Raw genomic sequence first — 22,268 nt, 5'->3', positions numbered from 1 at the left:
AAGGGATTTCTGTGTGTTGATTTTATATCCTGCAACTTTACTATAGTCATTGATTAGTTCTAGTAATTTTATGGTGGAGTCTTTAGGGTTTTCTATGTAGAGGATCATGTCATCTGCAAACAGTGAGAGTTTCACTTCTTCTTTTCCAATTTGGATTCCTTTTATATCTTTTTCTGCTCTGATTGCTGTGGCCAAAACTTCCAAAACTATGTTGAATAGTAATGGTGAAAGTGGGCACCCTTGTCTTGTTCCTGACTTTAGAGGAAATGCTTTCAATTTTTCACCAATGAGGATAATGTTTGCTGTGGGTTTGTCATATACAGCTTTTATTATGTTGAGGTATGTTCCTTCTATTCCTGCTTTCTGGAGAGTTTTGATCATAAATGGATGTTGAATTTTGTCAAAGGCTTTCTCTGCATCTATTGAGATAATCATATGGTTTTTGTTTTTCAATTTGTTAATGTGATGTATTACATTGATTGATTTGCAGATATTGAAGAATCCTTGCATCCCTGGGATAAAGCCCACTTGGTCATGGTGTATGATCTTTTTAATGTGTTGTTGGATTCTGATTGCTAGAATTTTGTTAAGGATTTTTGCATCTATGTTCATCAGTGATATTGGCCTGTAGTTTTCTTTTTTTGTGGGATCTTTGTCAGGTTTTGGTATTAGGGTGATGGTGGCCTCATAGAATGAGTTTGGAAGTTTACCATCCTCTGCAATTTTCTGGAAGAGTTTGAGCAGGATAGGTGTTAGCTCTTCTCTAAATTTTTGGTAGAATTCAGCTGTGAAGCCGTCTGGACCTGGGCTTTTGTTTGCTGGAAGATTTTTGATTACAGTTTCAATTTCTGTGCTTGTGATGGGTCTGTTAAGATTTTCTATTTCTTCCTGGTCGAGTTTTGGAAAGTTGTACTTTTCTAAGAATTTGTCCATTTCTTCCTCGTTGTCCATTTTATTGGCATATAATTGTTGATAGTAGTCTCTTATGATCCTTTGTATTTCTGTGTTGTCTGTTGTGATCTCTCCATTTTCATTTCTAATTTTATTGATTTGATTTTTCTCCCTTTGTTTCTTGATGAGTCTGGCTAATGGTTTGTCAATTTTATTTATCCTTTCAAAGAACCAGCTTTTGGTTTTGTTGATTTTTGCTATGGTCTCTTTTGTTTCTTTTGCATTTATTTCTGCTCTAATTTTTAAGATTTCTTTCCTTCTACTAACCCTGGGGTTCTTCATTTCTTCCTTTTCTAATTGCTTTAGATGTAGAGTTAGGTTATTTATTTGACTTTTTTCTTGTTTCTTGAGGTGTGCCTGTATTGCTATGAACTTTCCCCTTAGGACTGCTTTTACTGTGTCCCACAGGTTTTGGGTTGTTGTGTTTTCATTTTCATTCGTTTCTATGCAAATTTTGATTTCTTTTTTGATTTCTTCTGTGATTTGTTGGTTATTCAGCAGCGTGTTGTTCAGCCTCCATATGTTGGATTTTTTAATAGTTTTTCTCCTGTAATTGAGATCTAATCTTACTGCATTGTGGTCAGAAAAGATGCTTGGAATGATTTCTATTTTTTTGAATTTACCAAGGCTAGCTTTATGGCCCAGGATGTGATCTATCCTGGAGAAGGTTCCATGTGCGCTTGAGAAGAAGGTGAAATTCATTGTTTTGGGATGAAATGTCCTATAGATATCAATTAGGTCTAACTGGTCTATTGTATCGTTTAAAGTTTGTGTTTCCTTGTTAATTTTCTGTTTAGTTGATCTATCCATAGGTGTGAGTGGGGTATTAAAGTCTCCCACTATTATTGTGTTATTGTTAATTTCTCCTTTCATACTTGTTAGCATTTGTCTTACATACTGCGGTGCTCCCGTGTTGGGTGCATATATATTTATAATTGTTATATCTTCTTCTTGGATTGGTCCTTTGATCATTATGTAGTGACCATCTTTGTCTCTTTTCACAGTCTTTGTTATAAAGTCTATTTTATCTGATATGAGTATTGCTACTCCTGCTTTCTTTTGGTCCCTATTTGCATGGAAAATCTTTTTCCGGCCCTTCACTTTCAGTCTGTATGTGTCCCCTGTTTTGAGGTGGGTCTCTTGTAGACAACATATGTAGGGGTCTTGTTTTTGTATCCATTCAGCCAGTCTTTGTCTTTTGGTTGGGGCATTCAACCCATTTACGTTTAAGGTAATTACTGATAAGTATGACCCCGTTGCCATTTACTTTATTGTTTTGGGTTCGAATTTATACACCATATTTGTGTTTCCTGTCTAGAGAATATCCTTTAGTATTTGTTGGAGATATGGTTTGGTGGTGCACAATTCTCTCAGCTTTTGCTTGTCTGAAAAGCTTTTGATTTCTCCTTCATACTTGAATGAGATCCTTGCTGGGTACAATAATCTGGGCTGTAGGTTATTTTCTTTCATCACTTTAAGTATGTCTTGCCATTCCCTCCTGGCTTGAAGAGTTTCTATTGAAAGATCAGCTGTTATCCTTATGGGAATTTCCTTGTGTGTTATTTGTTGTTTTTCCCTTGCTGCTTTTAATATTTGTTCTTTGTGTTTGATCTTTGTTAATTTGATTACTATGTGTCTTGGGGTGTTTCGCCTTGGGTTTATCCTGTTTGGGACTCTCTGGGTTTCTTGGACTTGGGTGATTATTTCCTTCCCCATTTTAGGGAAGTTTTCAACTATTATCTCCTCAAGTATTTTCTCATGGTCTTTCTTTTTGTCTTCTTCTTCTGGGACCCCTATGATTAGAATGTTGTAGCGTTTAATATTGTCCTGGAGGTCTCTGAGATTGTCCTCATTTCTTTTAATTCGTTTTTCTTTTTTCCTCTCTGTTTCATTTATTTCTACCATTCTATCTTCTAATTCACTAATCCTATCTTCTGCCTCTGTTATTCTACTATTTGTTGCCTCCAGAGTGTTTTTAATTTCACTTATTGCATTATTCATTATATATTGACTCTTTTTTATTTCTTCTAAGTCCTTGTTAAACCTTGCTTGCATCTTCTCAATCCTTGCCTCCAGGCTATTTATCTGTGATTCCATTTTAATTTCAAGATTTTGGATCAATTTCACTATCATTATTCGAAATTCTTTATCAGGTAGATTCCCTATCTCTTCCTCTTTTGTTTGGTTTGGTGGGCATTTATCCTGTTCCTTTATCTGCTGGGTATTTCTCTGTCTCTTCATCTTGTTTAAATTGCTGAGTTTGGGGTGTCCTTTCTGTATTCTGGCAGTTTGTGGAGTTCTCTTTATTGTGGCGTTTCCTCGCTGTGTATGGGTTTGTACAGGTGGCTTGTCAAGGTTTCCTGGTTAGGTAAGCTTGTTTCGATGTTCTGGTGGATGGAGCTGTATTTCTTCTCTCTGGAGTGTAATGAAATGTCCAGTAATGAGTTATGAGATGTCTATGGTTTTGGGGTGACTTTGGGCAGCCTGTATCTTGAAGCTCAGGGCTGTGTTCCTTTGTTGCTGGAGAATTTGCTTGGTATGTCTTGCCCTGGAACTTGTTGGCCCTTGTGTGGTGCTTGGTTTCAGTGTGGGTATGGAGGCGTTTGATGAGCTCCTGTTAATTAATGTTCCTTGGAGTCAGGAGTTCCCTGGAGTCAGGGTTTGGACTTAAGCCTCCTACTTCCAGTTATCGGTCTTATTTTTACAGTAGTTTCAAAACTTCTCCTTCTATACAGCACCATTGATAAAACATCTACGTTAAAGATGAAAAGTTTCTCTACTGTGAGGGTCACTCAGAGAGGTTCACAGCGTTACATGGACAAGAGAAGAGGGAGGAGGGAGTTAGAGGTGACCCAAATGAGATGAGGTGGAATCAATAGTGGAGAGAGTGGGCTAGCCAGTAGTCACTTCTTTATGTGCACTCCACAACTGGACCGCTCAGAGATGTTCACGGAGTTATACAGAGAAGAGAAGAAGGAGGCAGGAGACAGAGGTGGCCAGAAGGATAAAAGGGGGAAATGAAAAGGAGGGAGACAGATCCAGCCAGTAATCAGTTCCCTCAGTGTTCTCCACCATCTGGAACACACAGAAATTCACAGAGTTGGGTAGAGTAGAGAGGGGTTAGGGAGGAGATACAGGTGACCTGGTGGAGAAAATGGAGAGTCCAAAGGGAGAGAGAGCAGTCAAGCCAGTAATCTCGTACCCTAGTGAAAAATGGGTCCTGAAGATTGGGTTCTTAAACGTACGAAATTGGTAACAAATACATAAAAGCAAAAATTAAAAATCTAGAGTAGAGTTTGGAATTTCAAAAATGTGATGTTAATGAAAAGAAGAAGGAAAAGAAAGAGAGAAAAAACGAACAAAGAAAAACAAACAAGGTCGCGAAAATTATAAAGAAACTACAGATACAAAATTGATAACTAATACCAAAAAGCAAAAATTAAAAATCTAGAGTAGAGTTTGGAATTTCAAAAATACAACGTTAAAAAAAAAAAAGAAGAAGAAGAAAAATAAAGAGAGAAAACAAACAAACCAACAAAAACAATGTCGCAAAAATTATAAAGAAAATACAGGTACAAAATTGATATCAAATACCAAAAAGCATAAATTAAAAATCTTGAGTAGAGTTTGGAATTGCAGATATATGATGTTATATAAAAGAAGAAGAGGAAGAAACAGAGGGAAAAAAAGAAAAAAAATCACAGAAATTATAAAAAAAAACTATAGGTACAAAATTGATAACATATACCAAAAGGCTAAAATTAAAAATCTAGAGTAGAGTTTGGAATTTCAAAAATACAATGTTAAAAAAAAAAGAAGAAGAAGAAAAATAAAGAGAGAAAACAAATAGTAATTTTCAGAGAGGCCTGTCTCCTAAATCCAATGAGAATAAGCTTAAAACAAGATAAATATAAATTACCTGGAGCTGTCTCTGGCATTTTATTGCTGTTTTACAGTTTAACTAAAAAGAATATAATGCTAAAACAGACTGACCCAATAAAAAAAAAAAATTCTCCTCAGTGTTTAAATTGTGACTTCACTTAGGCTTTTGGCAATGACAGTTCATCTGAAAGTTTCAGGGTCACCTGTTAATCACATTGGGCACTGTAGATTGGGGAGACAATCCTTGTAGATGTTTCCACTGTTCAAAAATACACAGAGCTACTGAGTTCATTCCTGTTCTGTGTTGTGATGTGCTGGTTGTATGACCAGCAAATAGGAGTAAAGAAACAGGCAATGATGAGCCAGCGTCTCAGGACCAGGCACAGCTGTGCTTTTCTGAATACGCATCCTACATAGACATTGAACCATGACAGTCAGTTCAGGGTACAATGGTGTGATTTCTCTCATAGCCCAGGAACACATCAGAAGATGATAAATTGTGGCCTGATATCCTCTGAGTACAAAGTTACTCCTGAGCTTCCAGTCTCAGGAAGTCTATTGACCCTCCTTTATGCCTGGCCTTCTCAATCAGTCTTTTTTTAAGAAACATGTTTGCTATTTTTATTTATTTATTTATTTGGCTGTGCCAGGTCTTATTTGCGGCACATGGGATCTCTAGTCTTGGTTGCAGCATGTGGGGTCTTTACTTGCAGTGTGCAGACTCTTAGTAGAGGCATGTGGGGTTCTATTTCCTCGACCAGGGATTGAACCCAGGCCCACTGCAATGGGAGTGTAGAGTCTTAGCCCCTGGACTACTGATTGTCTTCTCAATCACTCTTGAGCTGAAATCCTATTGAATACATCAGATGAAAAACAATAATATAAAAATGTCAACTGATGAGCTATAAAAATAATTGTCCCTACTTTCTACTCCAAGGACAAGGCAAAGTGGTCTCTAGCTTGATTCCCTTTGTGATAGTCCTGTAACGTCAGCCACTACAAACCAAATAGACACACATACCAGGGACTCTATTAGGCAAGTCACTTTATATGCTTGCTTTCTTTCCATTTCATGTTTACAACACTGTCAGGTAACGTCTCAGAGTTTTTTGGTTTGTTTCAAGACAGACTTACTCAGTTTACCTCATACAATGAGACTTTATTATGATTATAATGATACCTTGAGTAATGAAGTCATCACTATTTTTCAGGGATTTTAGCATGGTGTTGGTGTATGTGAGTTATCATTTGATTTGGTAAAATATGATAGCAACAAACTCAAAGTAGTAGTGACCCAGACACATAAAGGCTTATATTTCTAATAAACAATAAGTTTGGAGGTAGAAGATGGCTGGCACTTAGTGCCTCAAGAATTTCAAGACTGAGGTCTCTAGAAGTATAGGCTTTTTGTAACATCTCTCCTGTACTTTTCCATCCCTTATAGCTCCTAAAGAGCTGCTGAATCTTCAGTCATCTTGTTGCCTTCCAAAGTCTACCTCCAAAGCAGAGCTAGCTTTCCTTGAAGCCCCGGCCCATGTTTTCTACATAAATCTTAGTGGTCATTCTCAGCATCTGTGGAAACTGAGACCTTTATCTCAGTAGTGCTTTATCTGAATACAACAACAATATTTATTTGCTAAATAAAATTGTGGTTCTGATAATAAGAAAGAGAAAGGAATGGATTTTGAGGAGGTAACTGTGGTCCCTGTCACATAGTGTATGGACAATAAAAGCACTTCATTTACAGATTGTGTAAGCGAAGAGCACCTTGGGCAATTCAGAGCAAGTAATAATACAAACATTTATTGAGACCTTACTCTTTATGTGGCTTTATATATGTCATAGAAAACTCACAACACCATGATATAGGTAGTATCATTATCCCCATTCTCCAGATAAGAAAATCAGGGCTTAAAGAATTTCAGAAACTTATTTAAAGTCATTCAGCTGGTCAGTGGGCGAGCAGATGGAATCAGAAAACCAGGCTTTCCTAATGCCCAACGTTTTGCAGTCAGTTTGTGGTGTGTTCTACTTTTCTGAAACAAGTGACTAAACACAAAATTGAGCATTTCTATCCTAGAGAGGAAAGAATTCTAGAACATGTGTGGTCCATGCCTTTCTAAGGCCTGGGCTCTTTATCTTAAAGTGCAATGTTAATCAATCTACTTTTTCTTCTAATGAGTAATTTCTTCAGTTCCATTTCCACGTTCTGTTTTGGCCACAGGTGTCCTGGTCTTTGCATTGATCACCCTTATGTGCTTTCCTACCATAATAATTTTGGGTGTTTTTTTTTTCCAGGTAAATTCCAGGTGTGATTTTATTGCAGTATTTTGACAGCTGATATGATAGGAAATAAAATAAAATATTAAGTATGCTTTTTAAATTATGCTTTAAAATGCCATAAATTTGCCTTCACTGGGGAGGGTTCATGAATCTAACAGAAGCTAAAAACTTGCAGCTCTGTTGCTAATTAATTCTGGAAGATGATAGAGAAGCTTTCATTTTTCCATTTCAATATGCTTGTAATTCAATATTTCTCCCCACTTTGCTTCCTTTGCTCATTACATTTAAATGGAAAATATTAAATGACTTAATAGGTAGGCCCCACCAAATAGCATGTTTGCCATGACTTACCTTTTCAAAATATAAAGTCTTATTATATTAAATACATCTCATTATTGTAATTATACTGCTACAAATATAGTGGATAACGCATCAAATTATTATTTAATTCTAGGAAAAAGTTTTCTAAGTTGTTTGTTGACAGATAATACCAGATTCTATTTGTCTAAATTGCAGCCTGTGCTAAGGTTTTATATTTCATTTTAATATTTCTGAAAATGTGTTCATTTTTGGTATCAAACTTGATAGAACTTTGTGTCAGTATAAGAAGTATTGGAAATTACTTTGAAGACAGGTTTGACAGTACTGCAATTTTTGTGTTCTAGGATGACAGTCAAGTTGCCATCTTTAAAAACGTCTTAAAGAACATCTGTAGATTGTGATATTATGCAGTCATTTAAAAAACATATTTTTGAGTAACCTATAATGACATGGAAAATGCTCATGGAGGAAGTGGGCAGGTTATAAAACTGTAAGTACAATCTAGTCTCACATAAACATTTTTAAAATAAAGAATTATGCCAAAATTCCAAGGCTCTGATTTCTTGAAATGGCGAGGCTAAGGATGAATTCTCATTTTATGCTCTTTTGTATTTTCTGAATTTTTTTAGATAAGCATACTACTCACTTGAAAAATGTTATTATTTTAAAAAATGACTTTGTGGGAGTCAGGTGTCAGTCATGACATTGACAGCACAGTGATAAAGCTTAAACTAGCAGCTGATGTCTCATTCCATGGACGTCTCAGGGTGAGGACACCAAGCGTCTTCAAATGCTGAAGGAAATAGTGGTCTCGGCCTCACTTTAGCCCCTCCAACAACTCCACCTGGAAGACTGCCATACCTGGCAAACCAGCCTTCCCCTGGCAGGATCTGCGCATATCGCCTTTTCTATCTCCATGGGCACTGTGTGATGTTGGTTCCCTCACCCGTCATATTACCCTTCCCCATGCTGGTTACTTAGCCAGGGGTCCTCCCTTTACCTAAACTGTCAGTTGAAATTTCATTTAAAAATTCACACACACACATAGGAGTTCCCTTGCAGTTCAGTGGTTAAGACTCAGTATTTTTACTGCTGTAGCCTGGGTTCAATCTCTGGCTGAGAAACTAAGATCCTGCAAGCTATGTGGTGCAGTGGGGGGGAAAAAAATCACAAGAAAAATGGGAGTTCTTGTTTAATAGGTATAGAGTTACACATCTGGAAGATTTAAAAAGAAAAAAAATTAAATGGAGTACAGAGAACTCCAGGGGCTTCTCTGGTGGCTCCACAGTAAAGAATCTGCCTGCAGTGTAGGAGACTTGGGTTCAAGACTCAGGTTTGATCCCTGGGTCAGGATGATCCTCTGGAGAAGGAAATGACAACCCATTCCAGTATTCTTGCTGGAAAAATTTCATGGACAGAGGAGTCTGGCAAGTTACCATCCATGAGATCACAAGAGTCAGACATGACTTAGCTAATAAACTGCAGAGAACTCCAACACAGAATAAATCCAGGGACAGACACATGAGCCCATGAGGTAACTGAAGGGGATCAGCATAAGCCAACCCAGAATATGCACTTTGACATAAGGATTATTTTACCTGAAAGCAGTTAAGAAGCAGCAGACACAGGAGGAACTCTCTGCCCTCCCTCTTTCTGCCTAAAAGCAAGGCGTAAATCTTCCACTTGTACAGGTGCCTCCCATTCCTGCACCAGGAAGAGAATGACTCTCAGTACTGGAGATGGCACTGACTTGAGTCTACATAATAAATCTGACTGACGTCTTGGTCCGCTCCTGCTGCTGTAACAAAGACCACGGACTGTGCAGCTGACCAACAACAGACAAGTATTTCTCACATTTCTGGAGACTGGGAAACCCAAGATTAAGCTGGCAGCATGGTGGTATTCTGATGAGGGCCCTTTTCCTGGTTCATAGGTGGCACCTTGCTATGTTCTCAAAGGCAGAAAGGGCAAGAAAGGCATTTCTCTGTACCTCTCTTATAAGAGCACTAATTCTACCCATGAGGGCTCTGCTTGCTTACCTAATCACCCCCTAAAGGCCCCCTCTCCTAATACTATCTTAGTGTATGAATTTTGGGGGGACACATTCAGACCAAAGCACTTACTAAACAATTCTTATCTACCACACATTTTCTAGTTAAATTTCCTCAATGTATTATCTTCCAAAGCACAATCACTGGGACTTCCCTGGGGTCCAGTGCCTAAGACTCCGTGCTCCCAATGCAGGGACCCTGGGTTCGATCCCTGGTCAGGGAACTAGATCCCACATGCTGCAGCCAAGACTTAGCACAGCCAAATAAATAAATAAATATTATTTTTTTTAAAGCACAATCACTCACCTTTTTTTGGCCTAGTCACTTGTCCTTAACTTATTGCTCTTTGTTAAAATGATATATAACTTCCAGGCCTAACTACTTTAGGCTTTTATTTCTTTTCTGTGAGGTCCTTGTGTGCATGAGAAATAACCTTTCCTCCTATTAATATATCTTTTGGCAGTTTAACTCACAGGCCTCACTAAGAAACCTAAGAGGGTAGAGAAAAGTTTCTCCTCTGTAACATTATCTTGGTGGTCCCTGTGTGGAGGGCAATGGTGTACTAGTACATTGACACCTGGAATAGACTGATTTTTAGTAATCTCCTCCTCAATATCTCTTGGAAGAAGTGGAGAGTCTCTCTGTCTCTTGTTTATCCTTACACGGCTAAGAAGATTTTTTATTTAACTTAGTCCTTAACAAGTTTTAAAAAGGAGCTTCCGTGAAAGCTCAATTGGTAAAGAATCTGCCTGCAGTTCAAGAGACCCCTGTTCAATTCCTATGTCCGGAAGATACCCTGGAGAAGGGATAGGCTACCTACTCCAGTATTCTTGGGCTTCCCTTGTGGCTCAGCTGGTAAAGAATCCGTCTGCAGTGTGGGAGACTTGGGTTCGATCCCTGGGTTGGGAAAATTCCCTGGGGAAGGGAAAGGCTACTCCACTCCAGTATTCTGGCCTGGAGAATTCCATGACTGTACAGTCCATGGGCTTGCAAAGAGTCGGACATGACTGAGTGACTTTCACTTTCACTTCACTTTCCCAGGTACCACTAGTGGTAGAGAACCTGCCTGACAATGCAGGAGATATGCGACGTGGGTTCGATTTCCAGGTTGGGAAGATCCCCGGAGCAGGGAATGTCAACCCACTCCAGTATTCTTGCCTGGTGAATTCCATAGACAGAGGAACCTGGCAGGCTACAGTCCATAGGGTCACAAAGAGTCATACATGACTGAGCAACTAACACACACACACCCACCTCAATATGACCAAATAATTTCCAGCAATGTCATGAAATGAAACAATAATAAATCTAGGTAGTGAGAATTTTTATTTACTCAACTTTGGCTATATAATTATGCCAGGAAACAAAGTGAGAAATAAATACATAGTTGTAAAACAAAAGAAGAAAAATTGAACTGTTTCTTCAACAGTTTTTAATATCTAACAATTTGACTGTAGATCCTTTGTTTACAGTCTGATGTAATAATGAAAGTGAAAGTCGCTCAGTCCTGTCTGACTCTTTGCGACCCCATAGACTATACAGTCATGGAATTCTCCAGGCCAGAATACTGGAGTGGGGTAATTCTTTCCCTTCCCCAGGGAATCTTCCCAACCCAGGGATCGAACCCAGGTCTCCCACACTGCAGACGGATTCTTTACCAGCTGAGCCACAAGGGAAGCCCAAGAATACTGGAGTAGGTAGCCTATCCCTTCTCCAGGGTATCTTCCCAACATAGGGATTGAACTGGGGTCTCCTGCATTGCAGGTGGATTCTTTACCAACTGAGCTATCAGGGAACCCCCAATGTAATATTTTCTGCAAATAATTGTCCAGTGACACGGCTCAGGATACATCACCCCAGAGTGTGGCACCTTGCCATATTGAATATTTTGAGCTGAAGGAATTTAAGAAACAGGTTGTCCTTCTGAGCTGCTCCTGAGGCATGAAACCATCATGTGTGTGGTCCCCTTCCTATATTGATGAAAGGGGCATTTTCATCTCTAAGACACCAGGGGAATCTGAAAAGATGGGACTTGCTGTTTACCCCAATTTACTGCACTTAGTTCATACTCTTTCTGTCCCATCTAATTTTCTCAAGACTGGGCTGTTCATCAAACCAAGCATAAAAACACTCAGGTTCAACTGCTTCCTCAGGCCTTCGTTTTCTTATGAAGTCTCTCAAGTCATGTAAAACTAAAATTATGTAAATTTGTATGTTTTTTGTTATTAATCTGTCTTTTGTTAGAGGGGCCTCTTTTGATGGATGGGGTGAAAGATTCTTTTCCTGCCCTACATCAACAATTAATAGCTTAATTTTAATAAAACTGATATGTCTGCTGAAGATACAACTTAGGCAACTTTTTTCTTAATAAGTTTATTTATCTATTTCATTTTTGGCTGTTCTGGGTCTTTGTTGCTGCACAAGTCCTTTCTTTAGTTATGGCCTGTGGGAGCGCTTTGTTGCAGCGTTCTGGCTTCTCATTGCAGTGGCTTGTCTCAAAGCCCAGGCTCTAGGGCACGTGAGCTCAGTAGTTGTGGCACACAGGCTTGGCTGTCCCTCCAGGAATCCTCCTGGATCAGGGATCCAGTAGGTGTCCCCTGCATTGTGAGGCAGATTCTTAACCATGCGACCATCAGGAAAGTCCTAGGCAACTATTCAGTCACATCACTGCTATCCATGCTTTTACTTCTTGAATCAGTCTTTTTTTGTTGTTTTTTTAAGATTTATTTAGTTAGTTCGTTTTGGCTGTGCTGGTTGTTAATTGCTGTGTGCGGGCTTTCTGTAGTTGCGGAGAAAGGGTCTCTTCCCTGGTTGTGGTTCTTAGGCTTCTCACTGCAGTGGATTCTCTTATTGCGGGGCATGGGCGCCTAGAGTACAATGGCTTCAGTATTTGCAGCACATGGGCTTGGTAGTTGTGGCCCATGGGCTTAGTTGTCCCTCAGCATGTGGGTTCTTCCTGGACCAGGGATCGTACTCATGTCTCCAGCCCTGGTAGGTGGATTCTTTACCACTGAGCCACTAGGGAAGCCTAAATCAGTCATTTTAAAACAAACACTTTTCTTGAATGATTTTCAATTTTTAAAAAATTATTCAAATTCAGTAAAAAAAGAAAATTATCTCTGGACTAAAATTTACATTTGCCAAAAACAAAAAATAGCATAGCTTGCAGTTCCCCCTTGGTTTTACCAATGTACGTTTTAAATATAACTAAAAATTCCAAGTGGTTTCACAGAATAAAGAATTTGAAATAGACTGCCCTTTGTTCATCCCCCTTTGATGATATATAAGCACATATATATAAACACATTGTCTATTAAAGAATAAAAAGGAGTACGTCAAGGCTGTATATTGTCACCCTGCTTATTTAACTTATATGCAGAGTACATCATGAGAAACGCTGGGCTGGAAGAAGCACAAGCTGGAATCAAGATTGCCGGGAGAAATATCAATAACCTCAGATATGCAGATGACACCACCCTTATGGCAGAAAGTGAAGAGGAACTAAAAAGCCTCTTGATGAAAGTGAAAGAGGAGAGTGAAAAAGTTGGCTTAAAGCTCAACATTCAGAAAACGAAGATCATGGCATCCGGTCCCATCACTTCATGGGAAATAGATGGGGAAACAGTGTCAGACTTTATTTTTTTGGGTTCCAAAATCACTGCAGATGGTGACTGCAGCCATGAAATTGAAAGGCGATTACTCCTTGGAAGGAAAGTTATGACCAACCTAGATAGCATATTAAAAAGCAGAGACATTACTTTGTCAACAAAGTTCTGTCTAGTCAAGGCTATGGTTTTTCCAGTGGTCATGTATGGATGTGAGAGTTGGACTGTGAAGAATTGATGCTTGAGCAATGAAGAATTGATACTTTTGAAGTGTGGTGTTGGAGAAGACTCTTGAGAGTCCCTTGGACTGCAAGGAGATCCAACCAGTCCGTCCTATAGGAGATCAGTCCTGGATGTTCATTGGAAGGACTGATGCTGAAGCTGAAACTCCAATACTTTGGCCACCTCATGCAAAAAGTTGACTCATTGGAAAAGACCCTGATGCTGGGAGGGATTGGGGGCAAGAGGAGAAGGGGACGATAGAGGATGAGATGGCTGGATGGCATCATTGACTCAATGAACATGAGTTTGGGTAAGCTCTGGGAGTTGGTGATGGACAGGGAGGGCTGGCGTGCTGTAATTCATGGGGTCGCAAAGAGTCGGACACAACTGAGCAACTGAACTAAACTGAACTGAACAGAAATTAAAATAAGAATAAGTAGCTTTCATATAAAGCACATCACCTATTAAAAAATAAGGCAGTGTATATGTAATACAAATATGTATATGTAATTAAAACTCAGAATAATTGTTGCTGGAAAGAGGACACCTTGCAGAGCCCAAGAGTGGGCTCATGTCTAGCACTCGAATAAACTGTCCAAGGAGGTACACGTGCTGACGAAGCAAGAGACTTTCACGGAAAGGGGTGCCTGGGCAGAGAGCAGCAGGGTAAGGACACCCAGGGGAACTGCTCTGCCACCTGGCTTTCAGTCTTGGGTTTCATGGTGGTGGGTGTTAGTTTCCAGGTTGTCTCTGGCCAATCATTCTGACTCAGGGTGCTTCTTGGTGGCTTGTGCATTGCTCAGTCAAGATGGATTCCAACGAGAAGGATTCTGGGGTTGGTAGGACATATAGACTGGCCTCCCCTCTCTCCTTCTGACCTTTGCGAAATTCTTCTGGTTGGTGGTTGCTTGTAAATTCTGTGTTCCTTACCAGGAATTCCTGTTGTAAGGTAACTCATGCAAGTCATTACTATTGTTCCTGACCAGGGCAGACAATTTCTGTCCACAAATTTAATTTAATTTCTGTCCACTAATTTCTGTTCCACTAATATGATATCAGCAATTTTCTAGAACTTAAAAAATTTTTGAGGCAGAGAGTGTTTCATCACCTGCTTAGAATTTCTGGCACACAGTGATCACAAAAAGCAGAAGGGCTTTAGTTGGTTTTATTATTGGGTTGAAATTCCCTAAGGACAGCACTCCATTATTGCCTACCTAGGGCAGGTTGCTCCCACTGCTCTTCCTTTGCACCTACCACCAGTTAAGCTAGTTAAAGCTGGTTTCATTGATTTAATCATATTTTATAATGCAGTCTGGTTTTAGGAGGGAAGTTTTGGGGATTCATATTTTTTAAATGACCAAACCTAAAATTCCTTATGCAATAAAAACGATTGCCCAATGACTTATCTTTCTGTGTACGCAATTGTCCTAAATTGAAGAAACTCAACAGGAAAAGAATTGGAAAAGAATATGAGTGTTGCAAGCCCAACCTCGTAGGTCCACATGAACATTGTCTGTGAGTGAGAAGGCAGGGGAGAAAGGTATCAAAATGAATAGAAATGCCCAGCTGCAAGTGGCAGGTGACACCAGGAGCAGCTCCTATTCAGCCTTCCCCAACTGTATCCTTGTGGGACATAGTTACCAACCTCTGGCAATTTTTTTTCATGAGGAGCTGACAATCTGATGTCTTTGTAATATCCCTTGATTTTTAAATGATGGAAATTAATTCAAACTCTAGAAAAACACTGCGACGCAAACAAAATAGGTCCGCAGCTGCAGTTCACCCGCAGGCTACAAAATTCCTAATAAAAATGCAAGTAGTGATTGAATCAGTTACAGAAGTTGAGAAAATACAATTTATTTTCTGATCGTTTCCTTTCCCCAAATGCGACATTTTAGAAAAATCCAGCTACACTTACATCACATCCATAATCAGCAGTTTAACGAGAAAAGAAGCATAATTACAGTAAATAGTTGGGAGTGGCCTGAAGCCCCAGAGTCCTCCTTTCTCTTGAGTCAGAGCCAAGGATGGTGTCACCCAGATGCCTGTGGACTAAGTGATATACACCAGATTTATTTAACTACTGGCAACCACTTTTTTTTTTTCTTTGTAGGGCAATGAGTTAAAAGATTATTTACCTCCCTTGGTTACAAAAAGAAGAAATATTTCTTCCAAGACTCTGGGTAGCTGCGGCCAGTTCTTCCAGATAAATTCTTTACCTCAAAGATTCAGAGCACGGAGCCTGGAAGCCTTGGCCCACCGGACTCCTTGCCGCTGCGCTGCATGGGCACCTTCTGAGGGGTGAGTGAGTGCTTGGCGCTCCAAAGGTTTCAGGCTCAGAGCCTCTGAGATAGGTAGTTAAGAACAGCATTCTAAGTCTCAGTATGTAGATTTCATTTGAGCTGGCATTTGGCATATTAAAAGAGGTTTTTTTCAAGTAAAAGACAACAATAGAAGTTGTTCCACTCATTTCCACAGGTAATTAGAGCTTTGTGTATCTTAATTAAAAAGCTATATTTTAATTCCTTTGACAGATTTACTAAGTATCCTCAGGCTGGGTTCCTGCAGGGGCCATACAAAATTTAAAGCAAGAATTTGAAGCTGGCTTTGTCTTCTGTAGCTGTTAAGAATTGTCTGGTTTAAGTGCACGGAAGCGGCCCTATATGGCACATGGGCATGGCTCCTTGCTGTGACCTCCCAAAGAACTGAATCTGCCACTTAAATCTCAAGGAAAAGCTCACTGTTAACCCACTAAAGGCCCCCAGGTATAATCTCTGACTCTGCCTACCCCAAAGAAACAGGCCTAAGAAGGGCATTTACACAAGGAGATAGTCATCTCCCTGTATGACAAGAGGAAAAAAACTCAAAAGAAGTGAGGTTTTTGCCTTTTTCACAGATCAGTTTCTTTTAAAAGAAAATATCCATCTTATCATATTGTCTCTTTCCCAGCGGTTATGTTCCGGGCCAATTTTTTTTTTTCTTTTTACGAACAACAACAAAAATATTAGAAATGGTCAGTAACAAAAACCACTGTGACCTATTGTGTTCTCTCAAATGTCTATTTCTGAAATTTCTATCATCAGAGTATTCAGGTGTTTGAGGTAAATTTGCTATTTTATCATCATACAAGAAAGGAAAAGAATAAAGATATTCTTGATCATTGCAAGATATGGGAGACCAAGTTCAGTTCAGTTCAGTTCAGTCACTCAGTCGTGTCTGACTCTTTGCGACCCCATGGACTGCAGCATGCCAGGCCTCCCTGTCCATTACCAACTCCCAGAGTCTACTCAAACTTATGTCTATTGAGTTGGTGATGCCATCAGACCATCTCATCCTCTGCAGAGACCAAGTTACTGATCCCAATTTTTTCTGGAGGGGTTGGAGTAAGGAGAAGGGACAGTCATCTTAAAAGCACCCAGTCCATTCTAACCACTAGAACCTTATTTAATACAAAGTTCTTCTTTTAAAACGTACTCTCTTCAAAAGACTTATTTTCTAAGAGTGAAATTTCAAGTATCAGTGTAGAAAAAGTATTTTTAAAGAATGATCCCATTCCTCAAAAACAGTATGATAGAGGCATTGTGTATCTTCCTTCTGAGCCCAGCTGGCCCTTTAGACCTGCTTATACACACCCACCCCTCTAGAAAGACCCCTTGAAACCCTGACCACAGCAGGCTTCAGAGAACTCGCACTGATTTGGAAAATGCTGGAACTGTCCTGAAAGTCTTTTATTTGGCAGAAGTTATTCCTGTCCCTTCCTCCTAGTCACTTGATTCTGGAAACATCTCTTCCCATAGAGCTAAGTGTCTTAATGTTACTAAGTCCAAGCTCACTCTCCGGACTGCACCAGAGGCCAATAAATCTGAGGGACGAAGTGTTGAGGCTGACTGAGAAAATGGCTGACTAAGGTCTCAAAATAACCATCTTGTTGGGGGCTGGATGCCAGGTTCCTTTATGGATCAGAGATGGGGGGAGGTCAGGAAACAAAGTGAAAAGACCGTTTGACTCTTGCAATTATCTCCTAGAATGGCAAGCCTCAGGCAAGGGGATATGTTAGTTTCTTTTACTTACAGTCATTCATTGGTGGGCCAGGTCAGATAATCTCCCTGTGAGCTAAACAAAGGCACTTTAATTTAAGGGTCAGGCAGAGGGGGCAGGGCTCTCTGAGGCAGGCCTTTATGTATGATTATAATAACAGAAACGGCAAAAACAGGGTTAAAGTCAGAGAAACAGATCCTGCAGGGAGTCAAAAATTAACCCTTCCGAGTTACATTAAGAGCTTGGCATTTGGAATCAGAATGCCTAGGACTGAACTCCAACTCTGCAACTCACAGGAGAGGTTCTCGTAACAGATCCCCAATGACCTGTCTCATCAGCTTAACCAATGCAGGTAAGCTAATGTCTAGTATACATGAGGACTTCAGTTTTAACTACTTTTGAATAAAAGATCAAGTATAAGGCAAGCCTTAGGAGTTTGAAGCCGAGCTCCTCAGACACAGAGCATAGAGTATAGGGCTGATTAGGATAGAGATTTTATTTACTATCCTTGATTTGGGGGGACCAATTTCAAAGCTAAGTAAGCATCTGTCACAACTTTGTTGTTTTAGGTGGTAACTAAAACAGAAAACTAAAAAGGCTGATCCTTTCCTGGGTTTCAGTGTGATTACTGTGCTTGGAGCACAGTAAATGCTTGTGAAATGTCATTTCTTTTGTCTTTTTTGCTACCTGATGCTTCACACTCCACTACTAGAAAATATATCTAAAGCCATGTAAAGTAACCAAAACTTTCTGAAAAAGCTTCTTCTAAAAAAGTGTCTTTTATGGATGAAATTGTGCTTTTGTGTGATTATGGAAGACAACATATAACTCAGTAAATATGAATATAGCTGATGCCAAGGGGTAGGAATTAGTGAGTGGATATCACCTCCATCAGGTATCACCTCCTTGATATGAGGTGATATAATATGCCAAGATTATTAATAGTGATATTTCTGTGGAATCAAGGACTGGGGGCAAACGTGGGAGAGTGTACATCCCTAGGGGGCTGAGGGACATTTGTAGTTTGAGAAATCATACCCACTCTATCCCCCAGTGTTATCCCAGTCTGCCCCCACCCCACTCTCACCAACTCCACCCCCCGCCCCAACAGAGGATTATTGTTTTCGATTTTCTGGACTTCATCTTGTAGAGGGGGGAAAATAATTTTCCTTCAACCTTTCATTATACTTGGCTAAATCTGCCACTGCAGATAAAAGATTAATGGGGAAATTTTTAAATTATGTACATACAGAAACCCCACTGAAAAGAAGATTGAAGAGAATATTCCATCCTGAACTAAGGAAAAGGATGGGGTCTGAGGCTTAAAGGTGGGGGAAGGCAATTCACAGACTGGTGAAAACAGGAATTGTTTGGTAAACTGAGGTGGCTGGGTCCAGAAGTTAAGTCTCAAATGAAAAAGAGGAATCTCTGTCTTCCTGATACCAGCCCCCTTTCTAATGTAAATTTCCTTTACAAATGTAAAATTTCCCTTACAAATGGGTGACTTCTACTTAGTTTTCGGAGCTTTTCCTGAACTTGAAGTTCCTTAAAATAAAAATCTCAAAATAATTCTTAGTCTTCAACAAGGCACCTTTCAGGGTGACCCATTCTCCTAAGCCCTCAGAACTCACAGCAATCAGACACAAATTGTGTTTTCTGGCCTCTCACACCTCACAGTGTTCAATTAGCTTGGCTAACGTTTTAAGACCTAGTAATGTTCACATGGACAAGCTGATGTTTGACCTTAAAGAAAATTGAGTTAGCTCTACAGATGGACAAGCTAATTGCATCAGGGCTGGCTTCCTAGTGTGAAGTATCAGCCTCCACACTTCTCATTCTCTGAGTCCTTCAGGTACACAGACTTGCCCTCATCTGCCCTCATCACAGATGAAATGAGAGAGAAGAATTGAATCTTTAATTTCCCCAAAACCTGGAAAACTCTCTCTCAACCCACCTCAATAAAGAAATAAACATTAAAATATTAATTCATACTTAACTATTGTGTGATTCTGATTCCTCCCACTGAAACCCAGGAAATAAAATCTCTTTCCTAATGAGCCCTGGGTACATTTGAAGAGCTCTACTTAGATTCTATGGTTCTTTTCATGCTAACATTGGAATGAACTTTAAATTGATTTGTAAGCAAAAGCCCATCCAAACAAAGGAGGGATTGGTGCCTCCCCCTTTGGAAGCTGGTTTCCAGCTTGAGGCGCTGCAGCCAACAGCAATGATCTTTCAGGGAACAGACCTCTGATACACACGTGTACATGCTGAGCAGAAGAATTAATCTGTGCAGTGTGTTCACTGCTTACTTTTCTCCTGGAATACATGATGAGTTTTTTTGGAGGGTAGAGGAGGAAGGGAAAAACCACATTCAAGCGAAACCCTACATCATTCTCCTCTTCAGTGTCATTTCAAAAGCCAGATAAAAGCCGAATGAAGAGGCTGGGGAAAGTGTCCAACGTAGCTGTTCTGAAAACCACTCTCCATTTCATTCTGGAGCAGGGAAGTTACACCCAGACATTACAAAAGCTTCTCTCCTCACAGAAAATTAACTGGTAAGTGCTTTCTTGTTTTCCTCACACTGACACGTTTGCAGCTGACCTGATGAGGATGCCTGCAGATGATTTATTTACAAAGCAGTATTTGGACCAGCTGGCAAAAAACAAAAAGGAAAAGGACTTCTGATAGCTTATGAAACACTCTCTGTGCAAATTCATATTTTTGGTCCTGTCAAAAGTGTTTACGAAGAGTGTAACTGGGTTTGCAACAGCTGTGATTAAATCTGAAACACTGAGAGAACAGGGCTAGGTTGCTGGGGTGGTATGGGGGAATTGGGAAGGCGCAATGAAGAACTTTCAGTCATTTCGTCAGCTTTTACCTAGAAAATGACAGCCCATAAATGCAGTTATGAGTCAGAAATGTCTACCATCATTAGTGGAAAGCTCGCTGTAGTGAAATCGAGTAGGAGGAAATGGTGCTCTCAGATGAAAACTGATTTTGCCCTCTTTTGATTACATGGTAGGAAAAAAGTTCTAAATTGAATTGTAACGTGGCTTGGTTTTCTCCTTTTTGAGATGAATAGCATTCGGTTCTTTAATACCAACATTTCTTTGTTGCTGCCGCGTTTTTGAAATCTCATTATCAATTGCCTGTTAGAGGATTCGGTATCTGAGCTCATCTAATGCAGGACGAGTGGCTCACTGAAGGGAGGTATGTGGGAGAAAAGGTTGGGCTAACCCTGGGTGGTCAGATAACTGCGCACCAATTGCTCTTTGTCAATAGTTTATTCTTTTCCCCTAAATGAAAACTAATGAAAACCAAATGAAAATTTGATAATAGAACTTTCACCATCAGTTACTCTCTTAAGCTGGCCATTCTTCCTTCAAACAAACTCATTTGCCCAAGTTTCCACCAACTTGTTGCTAAATTAATCCACTAGTATGTCTTGTTTTGTGAAAAAGACAACAGACATCTCAAATTACCTAGTTCAAGTAATTTCTCTTTTTGTATAATACTCATCATGTTTCCACTTCTTCCAGACACTGAATGATTTTTAAGTTTTTTCACAGATATTATTTATGATTTTACCTAAAATTTAAGTTCTTCAGTTTATAAAGAATGTCATACCTTTTCTGTGTTACTTTACTACTAACTGTCATCTCCCTGAGAGACAGTTATTTAACCCAACATTCCCCTCTCAAAGGCTACAGCAGGAAAAAAAAAAAAAAAAAAGGCTATAGCAGTTGAAGTTAACTCACAGAAGTAATTCTGAAATAAGAAAAGTCTTGTGCTCAAAACACTTTTTTTCTGAATTGTTTACAATTTTAAAAAACTAAAAGCAATCTAAATATCCAGCAGTAGAAAGCTGCTTAAGAGGTGGGTAGGAGGGAGGGGATTATATGTGTGTGTGTATACACACACATACACACACACACATATATAGCTGATTCACATTGTTATTCAGCAGAAACTAATACAACATTGTAAAGCAATTATACTCCAATCATTAAGAAAATAAAGCTAGTTAAGCTTCTTATATATTATTTCAGTGAAATGTTTAAGTCATTAGGCAATAATAATTTGGAGGAATATGTTACATCATGGACAAGTGCTCATAATACTGACAATGACTGTGATTATGTAAAAAGGTAAATGGGAATGAAAAAATTGAAGAAAAACACACAGAATTGAAAACAACTGTGTTAAGCTAATGGCGAACTGATGCTTTATCAGGGAAGAAAAACTTTTCCTCTCCCCTCTTAAATTCAGTTTCTGAAGGCTTATGAATTAAACTAATAAATGAGAGATGATGGACTTCACAGAAAAATGTCACTCAAAGGGAGGGCTGGAATTGGGGGCTGGCTGCAGTAGCAGCAGCAACACCATCTTAAAGGGAAGGGAGGAGAAAGAAGGACACTTACAGGAATACACGTGACTTCTTAAATATCTAAATACGGAAGGAGGAGGTGGAGAAAGGGCACTTATGGGAAAACAAATGACTTTTGAGAAACAGAAATGGGTCTTTAGGAGAATAGATGGGCAACAGGATAGTTTGCGTGACCTTGTTTGGATCTGTTGTGGAGACTTCTCGTCCATGGAGGTTAAGCGTTGACCTTTCCTTGCTGCTGCTGGGGAGGGGGTTTACAACAACTGAGTTCTTTGGGGACCTCACATGCCCTCTGTTCAAGATAATTTTTATGCCACAGTGGCACATGCTGGACCCCTTCAGGTGATATATCCTTTCTCTTTCCCTAAACTTTCTCTCTAATAGTCCATTATTTGTATAATTTTAAAATTTTATAATATTGAGAATTCCCATCTATTTTTTTCTTCAGGTCTTTAACCTGAAGATCTGAAAGTTAAACCCTTCAGTCTGGTGGAGGCTCTTCCATTCTAATTCATCCAGTTTCTT

At 39.4% G+C, this 22,268-nt stretch overlaps 1 protein-coding gene across 23 annotated transcripts in view; it reads left to right on the top strand.

Moving 5' to 3' along the window:
- Positions 1 to 22,268, top strand: part of CMKLR2 (chemerin chemokine-like receptor 2) — a 79,308-nt gene that overhangs the window by 13,741 nt on the left and 43,299 nt on the right. For 6 of the 23 annotated variants that reach the window (XM_055573250.1, XM_055573255.1, XM_055573251.1 and 3 more), the window contains exon 1: positions 19,392 to 19,911. The gene's annotated coding sequence lies outside the window, so the exon portion shown is untranslated. Of the gene's footprint in view, positions 1 to 7,819; positions 7,928 to 15,428; positions 15,617 to 19,390; positions 19,912 to 20,430; positions 20,567 to 22,268 lie in introns of those variants that run through there. The other 17 variants (XM_055573261.1, XM_055573260.1, XM_055573252.1 and 14 more) reach the window with 8 other exon arrangements.

Source organism: Bubalus kerabau, chromosome 3 (assembly GCF_029407905.1).
Source record: "Bubalus kerabau isolate K-KA32 ecotype Philippines breed swamp buffalo chromosome 3, PCC_UOA_SB_1v2, whole genome shotgun sequence".
Classification (NCBI taxonomy): Eukaryota; Metazoa; Chordata; class Mammalia; order Artiodactyla; family Bovidae; genus Bubalus; species Bubalus kerabau.
The sequence above is the reverse complement of the archived record's forward strand: the minus strand, read 5'-3'. Positions and strand labels throughout refer to the sequence as shown.